The sequence below is a fragment of the Lathyrus oleraceus genome, chromosome 3 (genome assembly GCF_024323335.1).
Source record: "Lathyrus oleraceus cultivar Zhongwan6 chromosome 3, CAAS_Psat_ZW6_1.0, whole genome shotgun sequence".
Classification (NCBI taxonomy): domain Eukaryota; kingdom Viridiplantae; phylum Streptophyta; class Magnoliopsida; order Fabales; family Fabaceae; genus Lathyrus; species Lathyrus oleraceus.
In genome coordinates, this window is record NC_066581.1 from 262718122 (window position 1) to 262731124 (window position 13003).

General features: G+C 36.4%; 1 long non-coding RNA gene across 1 annotated transcript; it reads right to left on the minus strand.

Moving 5' to 3' along the window:
• Positions 1–1212: 1212 nt before the first annotated feature.
• On the minus strand, positions 1213–2657 carry LOC127129146 (uncharacterized). The gene is made up of 2 exons (XR_007806195.1): positions 2242–2657; positions 1213–1446 (listed from the first exon to the last, which is right to left on the minus strand). It is a non-coding gene; the product is annotated as an uncharacterized LOC127129146 (long non-coding RNA).
• Between the last annotated feature and the right edge of the window lie 10346 nt (positions 2658–13003).

Here is a 13003-nt window from a genome sequence, read left to right on the forward strand (position 1 = left end):
AAAGTGTTGTGTAAGAACAAACATGGTTTAAAAATGGTTTATGAATAAGTTTTGAAATGGACATGGTAATGGATATGAGTTAAAGATAAGTCATGGATCAAAGATGAATTATGGACCAAAGTTGAATTATGGATCAAAGATGCATTATGGATCATGGATTATATGGAATTGACCTTTGAACAAGAATATAGGATTTGAAGGATGATGGCATGATAAGTTGACTTTGGTCGACTGATTTACCAAAAAGTCAACTTATGCAAAAAGATGAGGTTATCTTGTAATCTTTCTTGATGCAATGTATATGAATAATGCCATGAATGAAATGAACTTTCTTGGTTAAAAAAATGAATGCTCAAGTGGAACCATGAACCAATAGAATTCAACCTGACCAAATTCCCCAATCTACAACCAACAAATGGAAATAGATAACCTGGATAAATGAATGATAATGGAGCCTAATGATCATGACATGACTTGACCCAAAATGAATCAATGACACTTGGATCAATGGGGTCAATGGATGAAGTGACATAGATCAATTGAGACTAGTGACAATATGTAGTGGAATATGAATGCAAGTTTGTCTTAAACCAACCAAAACAAGTCATGGACTAGGGTTTAGTAGTCAAAGTTCAAAGTCAAGCAACAACCAAGACCTCAAACCAAGTGAGAAGTCAACTCAAGTAATGCAACAATGCCATGAACCCCAACTAGGGTTTCTACTACCTCCAAGCAAGCCATAGGGTTCACAAACCTCAAAGCCAAGGACTAGGGTTTTGATGAACCTTAGATCAGAAAGTCAACCCAGGAAAACACCTGAATACCAACTATCCCTGATTATGGTTTCAAATAAATCACAAAGCTCCATAGGCAACATCTCAAACCATGGGACCACAATTAGGGTTCAGAGGTCAAGTTAATGTACAAAAGGTCAAACACAAGATCCTACAAAAGCAAAGCCAAGAGTTAGGGTTGGGAAGCCCAAATGAATACCATGATATTAACCTCAGAAGGCAATGTCCCAAAGGATCAAGCAATTAGGGTTTCACGCCATATGATGAGGAAAACCACAATCTTCAAGCAAATCCCTTGTTTTTATCAACCATAAACATCGAACCTATGAAGCTTGTTAGCAAGTGTTAGTCATGAATGAAGGATGAACATGAATGAGGCATGAATGAGTACAACTGAAAACTCAAGCCACATGTTAGATGAAAAGTAAAAAGGAGAGGATAAATTTTAGGGTACAGCACATACATAAAATGTAAATAAAAACATAAAAAATGCTTATTTGTTTTGAGCCTCACGCTTCCAGCATGACTTCAACTCCATCATTCATCATCAACATATCATGTGCATGTTTTTCCTGCTTCATCATGCCATCCCATTTAACTTATGGCATTATCATGTCATCACCCTATTTATCCCTCATGATTGTGCATCATCCTAAAAAACAAGTCCAACAAATTGAGAAAAAACCCACGTGACAAACTAATAGCATACACCTCATTGACATAATCACAACAACATCAACACCAAAAGCATCATCAACAACACTAACATCATACAAACACATATAACAATATGCATAGTTTTGAAATTAAAAGAAAACATAAATCAAATTAATTAGTAGGCAAAGCAGAACACGTAATTTTTCATCATTTATGGCCAATCCATCATTTATCACAGCATAACACATGCATACATATTTGAATTAAATAAATTAAGGTGAAAACAAATATCAAAACAATTGACAAACGCAGAAGCAACTACACAAACACATGAACATTCCTCACATACATACCATTCACCAAAATCAAGTTCATACATTCGTCAAACAAACACAAATTATAACAAACTTTCTCATCAAACTGATCCCAACCTTACACTCTATCAATTCACGAGGATCACTAATGAGAATTCCCTCAAAAACTCCTCTAATAGAAATACATTCCCCCCTCTTTTTTTCATCCCAATCCTTCACTTCACTCCCTATAAAATCCTCCTCTCGTTGCACTCTCAAGAGGAAGAAATAACCATAAATCTCTACCCAACCTAAAACTCATTAAAGCTCCAAGAGAAGGTTACTCAAGGTCCTTGTTATAACTTGAGTTAACCGGAGTTTAAACCACACACCCTCATCGGATACATAATACACAAAGGAGGAAGAGACAGAAGGAGTAAAGGAAGAGAAGCAAACCACAAGCAGAAATAATACACAGAGAGAGAAAGAAAACTCACCTTACGATTGTCCGAAAACCCTTGCTGGAGTTAAAAAGCTCTGGCGAATCCCTCATCTCCTTAATTCTTGCATTTTCCTCATTTTTTCTTGTTGCTTCTTGTCTTATATGTACTTAATTGCGTGACTTTAGAATTTTTAATCATTGATCTGAGGTTTTCAAAATTAGAGTTCAATTTGGGAACGGTGTGTGATCTACGAAATTATTGTTTGTTTAATCTATGGTTAGAAACGTGTTCAGGGAGTGATTTTAGATGGGATTGATTTATTGTTTTTTCGGATTTGAGGCTTTTCAGTGAACTTCTGAAAAACAACCTGATGAACACGATGAATATTCATCGGTGTTCATCAGCGTCTCCCCCTACGCCATTATGTTGATCCTATAAGGGGTGACAAAAGTATTGATATTTGGTTTTAATGGTGGGGTCGATGAAAGGGTATATATATATATATATATATATATATATATATATATATATATATATATATATATATATATATATATATATATATATATATATATATATATATATATATATATATAGAGAGAGAGAGAGAGAGAGAGAGAGAGAGAGAGAGTTGGGCCATGAGATAGAAAGAGGTTGGGGTTATGAGCCTAGGGGTGGACACGAATCAGATTCGGTCGGATTCGGTTCCAAAATCTTAATCCGATGAACACCCGCGGTTGGCTACTACAAATCCACTTCCGATCGTTTTCTTCAGCGGTTACGTCGGGTAGTCGGTTCTTCGGATGACGATTTTATCAGTTTGGGTAGTTTGGTTTATCAATGTGTGAATCAAAAACTTTAGTAGTCAAAAGCCACATAAAAAATTAGAGAGAGAGAGAGAGAAGAATATGTGCAAACAAAATAATGGAAAGGGTACAGAGAAATCAAGAAGAAGAAGATAAATACTTTTCTTTTAAAACAAATACGTATATAATATTATTATAATAGTAATAAACTTTTTAAGTTAAAAAATTAAATTATTGTAAGAAGAGATTAGACATATGATGCATAAGGATCAAACGATAGGTACACTACTTTGTCTAACAAATCACGTTTCTAGTTCAGAGGCTATGATAAAATTATAACCAATTGCTTATAGTCCATCATAATCGGTCGGTTTCGTGTTTACATGGATCAGAACTTGACATCTATTTTCGACCAACTATATCGTTGACAGATTGCAAAGTCGACCCGTAGACCCATTGAGCCAATATGACCCGACCGAATGCTTGCGGTTTTTAATGGTTGGACCGGGTTTCGGTCGATTGAACATTTCTTATCCACCCCTATCTAAGCCCATGTGCTCCCCTCCTCTCTTTTCTTTCCTTTCCTTGTTTTCGTACAGTGGGACACGTCTTCCCTTCGTGCACCACTGGATGTGATGACTGGTTGGCTTTGACTTGGATTGTGGGATGATCCCTCCATACAACTTCATATGGACCTACAACGCATACCATCTAATTTGTTAGTATTCAGATCAAGGTGCTGGGGTTGAATCAACGGAAGTTAACTCCCCTCCCCCCTATTTGACAAGCGCTTTGGGCCCATATTGGGCCTAAACTTATACCAACACCCCTTTTTTATTTTTTTAATATAGACTATTTTTTTATTCATTTATTTTGGTTTTTATGGATTGGACCTTGGGCCATGTCTTTTATTTTTTTACTAAACTCCCTTATTCTTACATTTCTACTACACCCCCATTTTAGTTCCTTATGTCATTTTTTATTAATTATTTTAATTAATTAAATAGTTAAAGGATAAATAGATTAATATTTTCCATAAGTTGAAACCTTGATCCAACGTCAAGTGTCTATTTTATTAAAATCAAACGTATTTTCGAAATGATTAACCGTTATCGAATCTCTTTCCGAATTAAATGCTACACAAAATCTTTTCTCAATAAAAATCAAAAGAAAAGAACATTGGGGTATGCGCTCCATGAAAACCTTGAATGATCGACTCTGAGGTACACATCTTTGTTTTACCGATTATTTCTTTTTTTTTGTTCTAAAATACATAATCCAAACTTGGACAAAAAATGGACATGAGAGTCTACACTCTTTGAAACCCCCGAATAATCGGCCCCTAGACATACGTCTTGGTCATACCGAACATTCATCTTCCGCAAATAAATTTCATAAATGCTTTGGATGAAAAAGGTACATAGGGGTACACACTCCTTACAACCTCTAATAATCGTCCTTAAGGCATATGTCCTGGTCCTACCGAGCATTCTTCATTCTCCTAAAAAACATTTAACACATCAAACCTATTTCCTCGTCGCCGCGCGATCAATTACCTTTTATAAAAAAACAATGTTTAGTTTGTTCTACCGCGATGCAGACAAACACTTTAAGCCTACAATTTCAAGCACAAGCAGTGTTTAACCGTTGGAATGTGATCTAAATGTTCGTCCAGTATAATTAACCAACCAATACATAATTTTCTATGAAAAACTATGTTGCTTTAAATTCCTCATCGCACCTGAGGATACGTAGGAGCGAGACCCTCAATCTCGTCAAGCACCCTCATAAAAACAATTTTGTGACCTCTTTTCTTTTCCTATTCAAATTTTCAATAATTAGAAGAAAAAAAATGGCATACGCTAAAATTTTATCCGCAAACTTAACTAAATGGTTCCCGTTGAGTACAGCGGATGTGAGCGATGTTAATACCTTCCCCTCCCATAATCGATTCTTGAAACTGAATTTGGTTGCGATGACCATTTTCTTTTTCTTTTAAGGGTTTTATCGATATTTTTCCTTTTCTTTTGGAATAAATAAAGTTAGGTGGATACTTGATCGCTCTATTCGTAAGTGCACAAATCGCGTCAGAGTAATATAAAAGAATATCGATCCCACAGAGACCAAATCGTCAATCTATCGATTACTAGCGTTATGATGTTTATCTAAGGCGGTACAAAAGAGATATTTGATGTTGCAAAATAACAGTAAATAAAGAAAATAATAAATACAATGCAGATAAAGACAGGTTTGAATGTATTTCACGTCAGTTAAATGATGTTTCGATTGTCTAAATAGAACTACTTATGGGGCAATATTTTCTACTCTTGAAAAGAATCCATTTAACAGGAATTGTCGCTTTCGCGTATTCAGAACCGAGTTTACCCTTAAATTAAGGCCTTTTATTGTCACTTATAAAAGGTGCGCAGAACGCTAAAGTAGTAAACTTATTTTTAAGAAATAAGACTCGTAAACTTAGTTGAAAAGTGATTTTGATTTGGAAAGTTTACCCAAGGAGTTTCCTGATTTTAAATCTATCAACGCGTCCGAAAACAATTTCAAAAATTGTTTTTCCTTAAAGTGATAAAAATTCCTAGTTAACTAAGCCAAGGTGCTTTCGCACTCCTTGAGTAGTTAAAACTAACCAAGTTTGTTTCAGAAAACTCGAATTAAAAATCAAAACAGCCTTTAAAGCATTTCTACAGATTCAATATGTGAAACATCTCTTTAACCGCGATCCTTACATTCTAACCTTTGAAAGATTTAGCCAGACATGGTAATACAAACAAACACAACGATATTGATCATGATGAAAAGTCGTTTTAGAATGTAAGGCATAAAGAACAAGTAAAGCGTGTAAAATAATTAAAACGAGCAATAAAGATAATGGTGAGAAATTTAAATAAAGTAAAGACAATGACAGGAATTAAATAAAGTAAAGCATGGCAAGAAATTAAATAAAGTAAAGCATGACAAGTAAAATAAATAAAAACGATTAAATTAGAACCTGCTCCAAACGGAGGCTTTAAATCTGGTACAAGGAAAATAAACCTTTGACTCTGAAGATAAAGACGACAGCAAAATCAAAGTGCTCCAACTAAATATCACTAAGGTGCGATAACCCCTCGATGTGACGGATTACCGCTTTTACAGATGATAATATAGTCTTAGTGTTGTAAACTAAGTTAGCTGATTTGGAAATGAACTAGAACGACCTATTTATAGAGGAATTCAGCAGCTTGTAAAGACCATGGTGCCCTTCAACTTCTCCTTAGTGGGAACGTGAAATGCAAAGGTGGCGCCCGCCACCCCTTCATGGCGCCCGCCATGTGTGTGAATGGGAAAGTTCATGAGATCGTGGTGGTTACCTCCTGGTTGAGGGATGATGAGTCATGGCTTCTCCTATAGTGGCCGCCATGCATAACGCCATGTGTACAATATTTGCCGAAAAACCCTAATTTTTGGTCTTTTTGCTTTGTTTCTTCTAAAAAGGTCCCGAAAGAGCTAAATATCTGAAAACAACATAAAAGAGAGCATAACACAAGCAAAACGATAATAAAGACCTAATAAACATGTGAAATCCGAGTAAAAAACGTGGTGTGATTCAGTGTGATCAATACTCTTTTATCTCGAGCGTGCGAGCGCTCGTGGTCATTTTTCGCATCACGACAACCTCCTACACATGGATATTGTTGGTAGATGGCACCTCAAATTTAAAGAGATGTGGCGTCGGGATAGTGTTGGAAGGATCAGATGACCTATTTATCGAGCATTCTTTGAAGTTTAAATTCAACGCTAGCAAAAATAAAACTGAGTATGAAGCCCTCATCATCGACAAGGTCCTCTCCTTGAGATGGGTGCTTCAAATCCGAAGGCCAATAGTGACTCCCAATTGGTGGAAAATTAGGTTGCTGGGAATATCAGTTGAAGGAGACCCAGCACATCAAATATCTGAAAAAGGTGCATGATTTATCTGAATGTTTAAAATATTCTGAAATAACATATGTGACCAAAGAACATAACTTTAGGGATAGCCTTATCTCCAAGCTTGCCTACACAAAAAGAGAAGGACATAACCACATTGTAATTCAAGAGACTCTCATAGCCCCCATTATTGAGAAGGATGAAACCAGTAGTCTTGAACTCACCCAGACCACTAGATGGATGACACACATAATGCCCTACCTACAGTTAAACCAATTGCCAATGGACGAGTTATAAGCAAAGAAGATTCGAAAACATGCAGTTAAATACACCATGATGCAAGGGAAGCTTTACAAAATGGGAAGGGTTTCCCCCATGCTGATATGTTTAGGAGAACATGCAATCACCCTAGTCCTCATAGAGGTACACCAGGGGGATTGTGGCAATCACATTGTTTAGCGAGTTCTCACCCACAATTTGCTAAGCATTAGCTATTATTGGCCTACTCTGATGAAGGATAGTGCAACATTCTTCAGGAAATGCGATAAATTCCAGAAGCACAAAAATTTGCATCATGCACCAACTAAAATCCTCCATTATGTCACGTCACCTGACCATTCTACCAATGAGGTGTGGACATTTTGGGTCATTTCCCACTGGTGCCTGGTCAACTAAAGTTTTTTATTGTTGGAGTAAACTATTTGAAAAAGTGGATATCAACTAAATCTTATCCAATATCATGGTAGAAAGAGTTATCCACTTGTATTAGCATAAGTTTGTGTCCAGGATTGATTTGCCATGAGTTAGCATTTCAAACAATGGTACTCAATTCGCGAGCTCCACTATGGTCAATTTATGTCGTGACCTTAGAGTATAGAAAAAGTTTATTTATGTTGTCCATCCACAGGAAAACTGGAAGGTTGAGCCAACATATAAATTAATATTATGGGGGATAAAGAAAATTTTGGATAAAGCCAAAGGACTCTAGGGTTGAACAGCTTTACGAAGTACTATGGTCATATCATACCATCCCTTACTTAACCACCAACGAGACTCCATTCACAATGTTATACGAAACTGACGCCATGTTGCTTGTTGCAATCGACATGCCTATGTCGTGGCGTTCTCAATTTAATGAATAAGAAAATGAGGTAGGACTTATAGGAATATCCGACAAGCAAATGGTGGCTAGAAGATACAACTCAAAGGTGGTTCTAGAAGAAATGCAGAAAAGCAACCTTGTACTTAGGAACATTGTCATTCCCACCCAGTAGGGGAAGTTACAACCTACCTGAGAGGGTCCATACCACATATGTCATAAACTACTTCATGGAGCCTACAAGCTCTAAGATAGCTATTTTTATATTATTTATTTTAAGGAAGAAGGCGGTTGGCCAACCAATGTATGAATCCCTTTAAAAATATTATTGTTATTTATTCATATCAGGTTAATTCATTCCTCGGGTGATCTAAATTATGAACTTTCATTAGAAGATCCATGTTTCCCTCAAGGGACAATATAAATTATGGACTTCCATTGGAAGATATTTGCCACCTTTAAGTGGAAATTTGAAAGTTGTACTCCTATTGGAAGACCCTTGTCGCCATCAAGAGGCAATCTAAATGATGGACTTCTATTGGAAGATCTTTGCATTCCTCAGAGGCAATTTGGATGTTAGACTTCCACTGGAAGACACTTGCACCATTAGGGGAAATATAAATACTGGATTTTCATGGAAATATCTATACAAAATAATGAACAAAACATCAACTTAAAGTCTCTTCTGAGGGACTAAACTTAAAGTATCGCCTGAGAGATTCACCTTAAAATCTTCCCTAAGGGACTCAACTTAAAGTCTCACCTGACGAGCTCAACATAAAGTCTCACCTAAGGGACTCAACTTAAAGTTTCGTGTGAGAGACTCAACTTAAAGTCTCACTTAAGGGAATCAACATAAAGTATTTCTTGAGAGACTCAACTTAATGTTCCGCTTGAGGGACTCAACTTAAATTCTCGCCTGAGGGACTAAGCTTAAAGTCTCTCCAGGGGGACTCAGCTTAAAGTCTTGCTTGAGGGATTCAGCTTAATGTCTCATGAGAGGGACTCAAGTTAAAGTCTTCTCTAGAGGACTCAACTTAAATTCTCTCCCGGGGGACTCAACTTAAATTCTCTCTAGAGGAACTCAACTTAAAGTCTCACCAGAGGAAATCAACTAAAAGTTACGCCACATGGACTCAACATAAAGTCTCGCCCGAGGGACTTAAATTAAAGCCTCTTCTAGGGACTCGGCTTAATTTATCTCTAGAAAGACTCAAATTAAAGTCACACCTGAGTGACTTCACTTAAATTATCATGTGGAAGACTTAACTTAAAGTCTCGCATGAGGGACTCAGCTTAAAGTCTCACATGGGGTACTCAACTAAAAGTTTTGCTAAAGTGACTTAACTTAAAATCTCTCTTGAGATACTCAACTTAAATTATTTCCTAAGGGAATCAACTTAAACTCTTTCTTAGGGGAATCAACTTAAAGTCTCTCTAGCGGGACTCAAATTAAAGTCTCGCCTTAGGGACTCAACTTAAAGTCTCGCTTGGGGACTCAACTTTAAGTTTCCTTTTGAGGAAGTCAACTTAAAGTCTTTCCATGTGGACTAAGCTTAAAGTCTCACTAGAGAGACTTAATTTAAAGTATTGTATGGAGGACTCAACTTAAAGTCTTTATTGGGGAACACAACTTAAAGTCTTGCCTAAAGAACTCAACATAAACTCTTACTAGAGGAAATCAACTAAAAGTCAAGCCTTGGGGACTCAATTTAAACTCTAGCATGAGGGACTCAACTTAAAGTCTCTTCTAGGGACCCGACTTAAAGTCTCTCCAGAAGGACTCAACTTAAAGTCTCACCTGAGTGACTTACCATAAAGTATTATCTGGAAGACTTAACTTAAAGTCTCGCCTGAGGGACTCAACTTAAAGTCTCGCATGACGGACTCAACTTAAAGTCTCGCTAGAGGAACTTAACTTAAAATCTCGCTTGAGTGACTCAACTTAAAGTCTTGCCTGAGGGAGTCAACTTAAACTCTCGCCTAGGGTACTCATCTTACATTCTATCCAAAGGGACTCAAATTAAAATCTCCCATGGGGACTCAAATTAAAGTCCGGCCAATAGACTCAACTTAAAGTTTCTCTTAAGGTAATAAACTTAAAGTCTCAGCTATGGGACTCAACTTAAAGTCTCACCATATGGACTCAGCTTAAAGTCTCTCATGAGGGAATCAACTTAAAGTCTTTCCTGAGGGACTCAACTTAAAGTCTCACCATAGAGACTCAGCTTAAAGTCTCTCCTGAGGGACTCAACTTAAAGTCTCGCCTGAGGGACTCAACTTAAAATCTCTCATGAAAGACTAAACTTAAAATCCTGCATGAGCGACTCAACCCAAACTCACTATTGAGATAATCAACTTAAAGTTCGGCCTGAGGGACTCAACTTAAAGTCTCTCCTGAGGGATAAACTTAAGTCCCACCTAAGGGACTCAACTTAAATTCTCGCCTGAGGGGTTCAACTTAAAGTCTCTCCAGGGGGAATTGGCTTATTGTCTTGCTTTAGATACTACACTTTAAGTATCATATGGAGGACTCAACTTAAAGCCTTGTCTGGGGGAATAAATTTAAAGTCTCACGTGAGAACCTCAACTTAGAGTCTCGCCAGAGCGACTCAACTTAAAGTCTCACCTAAGATACTCAACTTAATGTCTCTTCTAAGAGACTTAACTTAAGGTTTATCCATAATTTATCAACTTAAAGTCTTACCAGATGGACTTAACTTAAAGTATGATTTGGAAGACTCAACTTAAAGTATCGCATGTGGGACTCAACTTAAACTCTTACCTGAGGGACTCTACTTAAACTCTTCCCTAGGGGACTCAACTTAAAGTCTCTCCAGAGGGACTCAATTTAAAGTCTCTCTTTAGAGACTCCAATTAAAGTCTTGTTCGGGGGACTCAAATTAAATTTTCTCCTAAGTATATAAACTTAAAGTCTCACCTGAGTGACTCAACTTTAAGTCCCTCCTAAGAGATTAAACTTAAAGTCTCACCTGAGGGACTCAACATAAACTCTCACCAGAGGGACTCAGCTTAAAGTATCGCTTAAGAGACTCAAATTAAAGTCTCGTATGGAGGATGAAGGTGAGAAAACTATATACAATAACGGGGATTGAATTGTATATATGTAAATTTACTTATTTTTCTTAAACCTGTTCAAAACCTAAGGTGTCAAGCTCGGATTCTAATCCAAGTAAGAGTTTGAATCAGATCACAATCTAACTTCAGAGTTTGTTTCATAGAGGAATATAAATGCAGAAGTAAATAAAGAGAAACACAATATATCTTGGTTCCTCTCAAACCGAGAGTAGTCCAATCCCCTTGCAGCACGAGAGATTTTCATTATAATCGCTCAAATTACAATTTTCTCAATCAAACTAGAAATAAACTTATGCTTAAGCCCTCGAGAAAGAGACTTCATTTCCTGAACAACCCGTTTAGGACTTCCTGCTCAATCCTATAGAAAGAGACTTATACTCTGTCCTCAAGCATGAGACTTCAATGCTCAATCAATCCTTGAAAGAGACTTTTGCTCTGCCTACAAGCATGACAGTAGAATGCCCAAACTACCCAATCAAGACTTCATACTCTTCCTATAAGCATGAGACTTCAAATCTCAATCTATCTAGAAAGAAACTTTTTTGCTCAAGCACCCAACAAGAGACTTATTTGCTCAATCTAACAGAAAGAGACTTACTCTAAGCACAGCGGCTAGAGTATTCAAATTCTCTTTTAAAAAAGAGTATGGTAGTAACCTTGTATTTATGTGTGTGCTTCTTAGTTAAGTAGATACACAAAGGTTACACATTGCTGAGAAGAATATAAGTTGATTTCTCCTAAGTGTGGAAGATTGAAGTTTTCAATCTTCTTCTCTTCAAGCACATATTTCCTTCTTTGTTGTGCATTTTTGTTTTGATGATCTTATTAATTATTTTCACTCTACTCTCACACATTTAACTCTTGTGGTTATATTTTCCATTTAGTGTGTGTTTCTTTTATCTATGTTTTATGTATAAACACAATCTCTCTCTTTCAACAAATATAGTGAACTGATATCACTTCTTTGTGAATACAATCACATATTCTTCAACCCTATTCATTCTTGATCAGAGATAGACTTTGAATGTTTTCAATCTTCTTCTTGTATAGATACTGAGAATAGATTCATTGAAGATTGAAACTACCAATGGTACAAGTAGCCGTTGAAGGTCTTTAGCTAGAGCACGTGAAGTGTACTTTAAACTCGGCTAGCATAAAGACGTTGAGAGGAGCATAGTAGAGTTCAAATCAGTTGAAGAGATCATATTCTTACGGCATTACTTTATCTTTGATTTGACATAAAGTAGTGTACTGTTATCACATGATCTTATTTAGATAACTTCTGACCATAGACTTCTTGAAGACGTTTTTTGAAGCTTGATCTGAGTCATTATTATCTTTATACTTAAGTTCCTGAATCATAGGACTTTTATATAATTAGTTAAAGCATGATCAGAAGTTAAAGTATTTCTTCAGAACCTATTTGGAATAACACTTCAGAGTCTTGGGTTCACAAGTTCTGAACTTGTCTTATATTAGAGTCTTGATCAAAACTAATCTGGATGAATACTTTCAGAATTGTTGACTTGATATAGACAATTTCCTTTAAAGCATAATCTTCAAAACTGTTGATGACGCTTGTTCAAAAGTCGCATAGTCATTATTTATGACAGAGTGTGCTTGCTTCAAATTGCTCCAGTCTTCAGAACCTTTCTGATCTTTGAATAAGGTTGGTTATCTCAAAGACTTGAGTTGATTCTTTAGAGTCTGAAGGGTAGCCTTGCTCTAAGTTATCCTTCTGATTTAGAATAGCCTTGCTTCTCTTTAATAATTCTTCTAAGTGATTAACTTGATTTATACCAAGCTTAATGTCTTTTGATCCTGCACACTAGAATAACCATTAGTAAACCATATTGCTATTTAAATACTTTATTATCATCAAAACCTT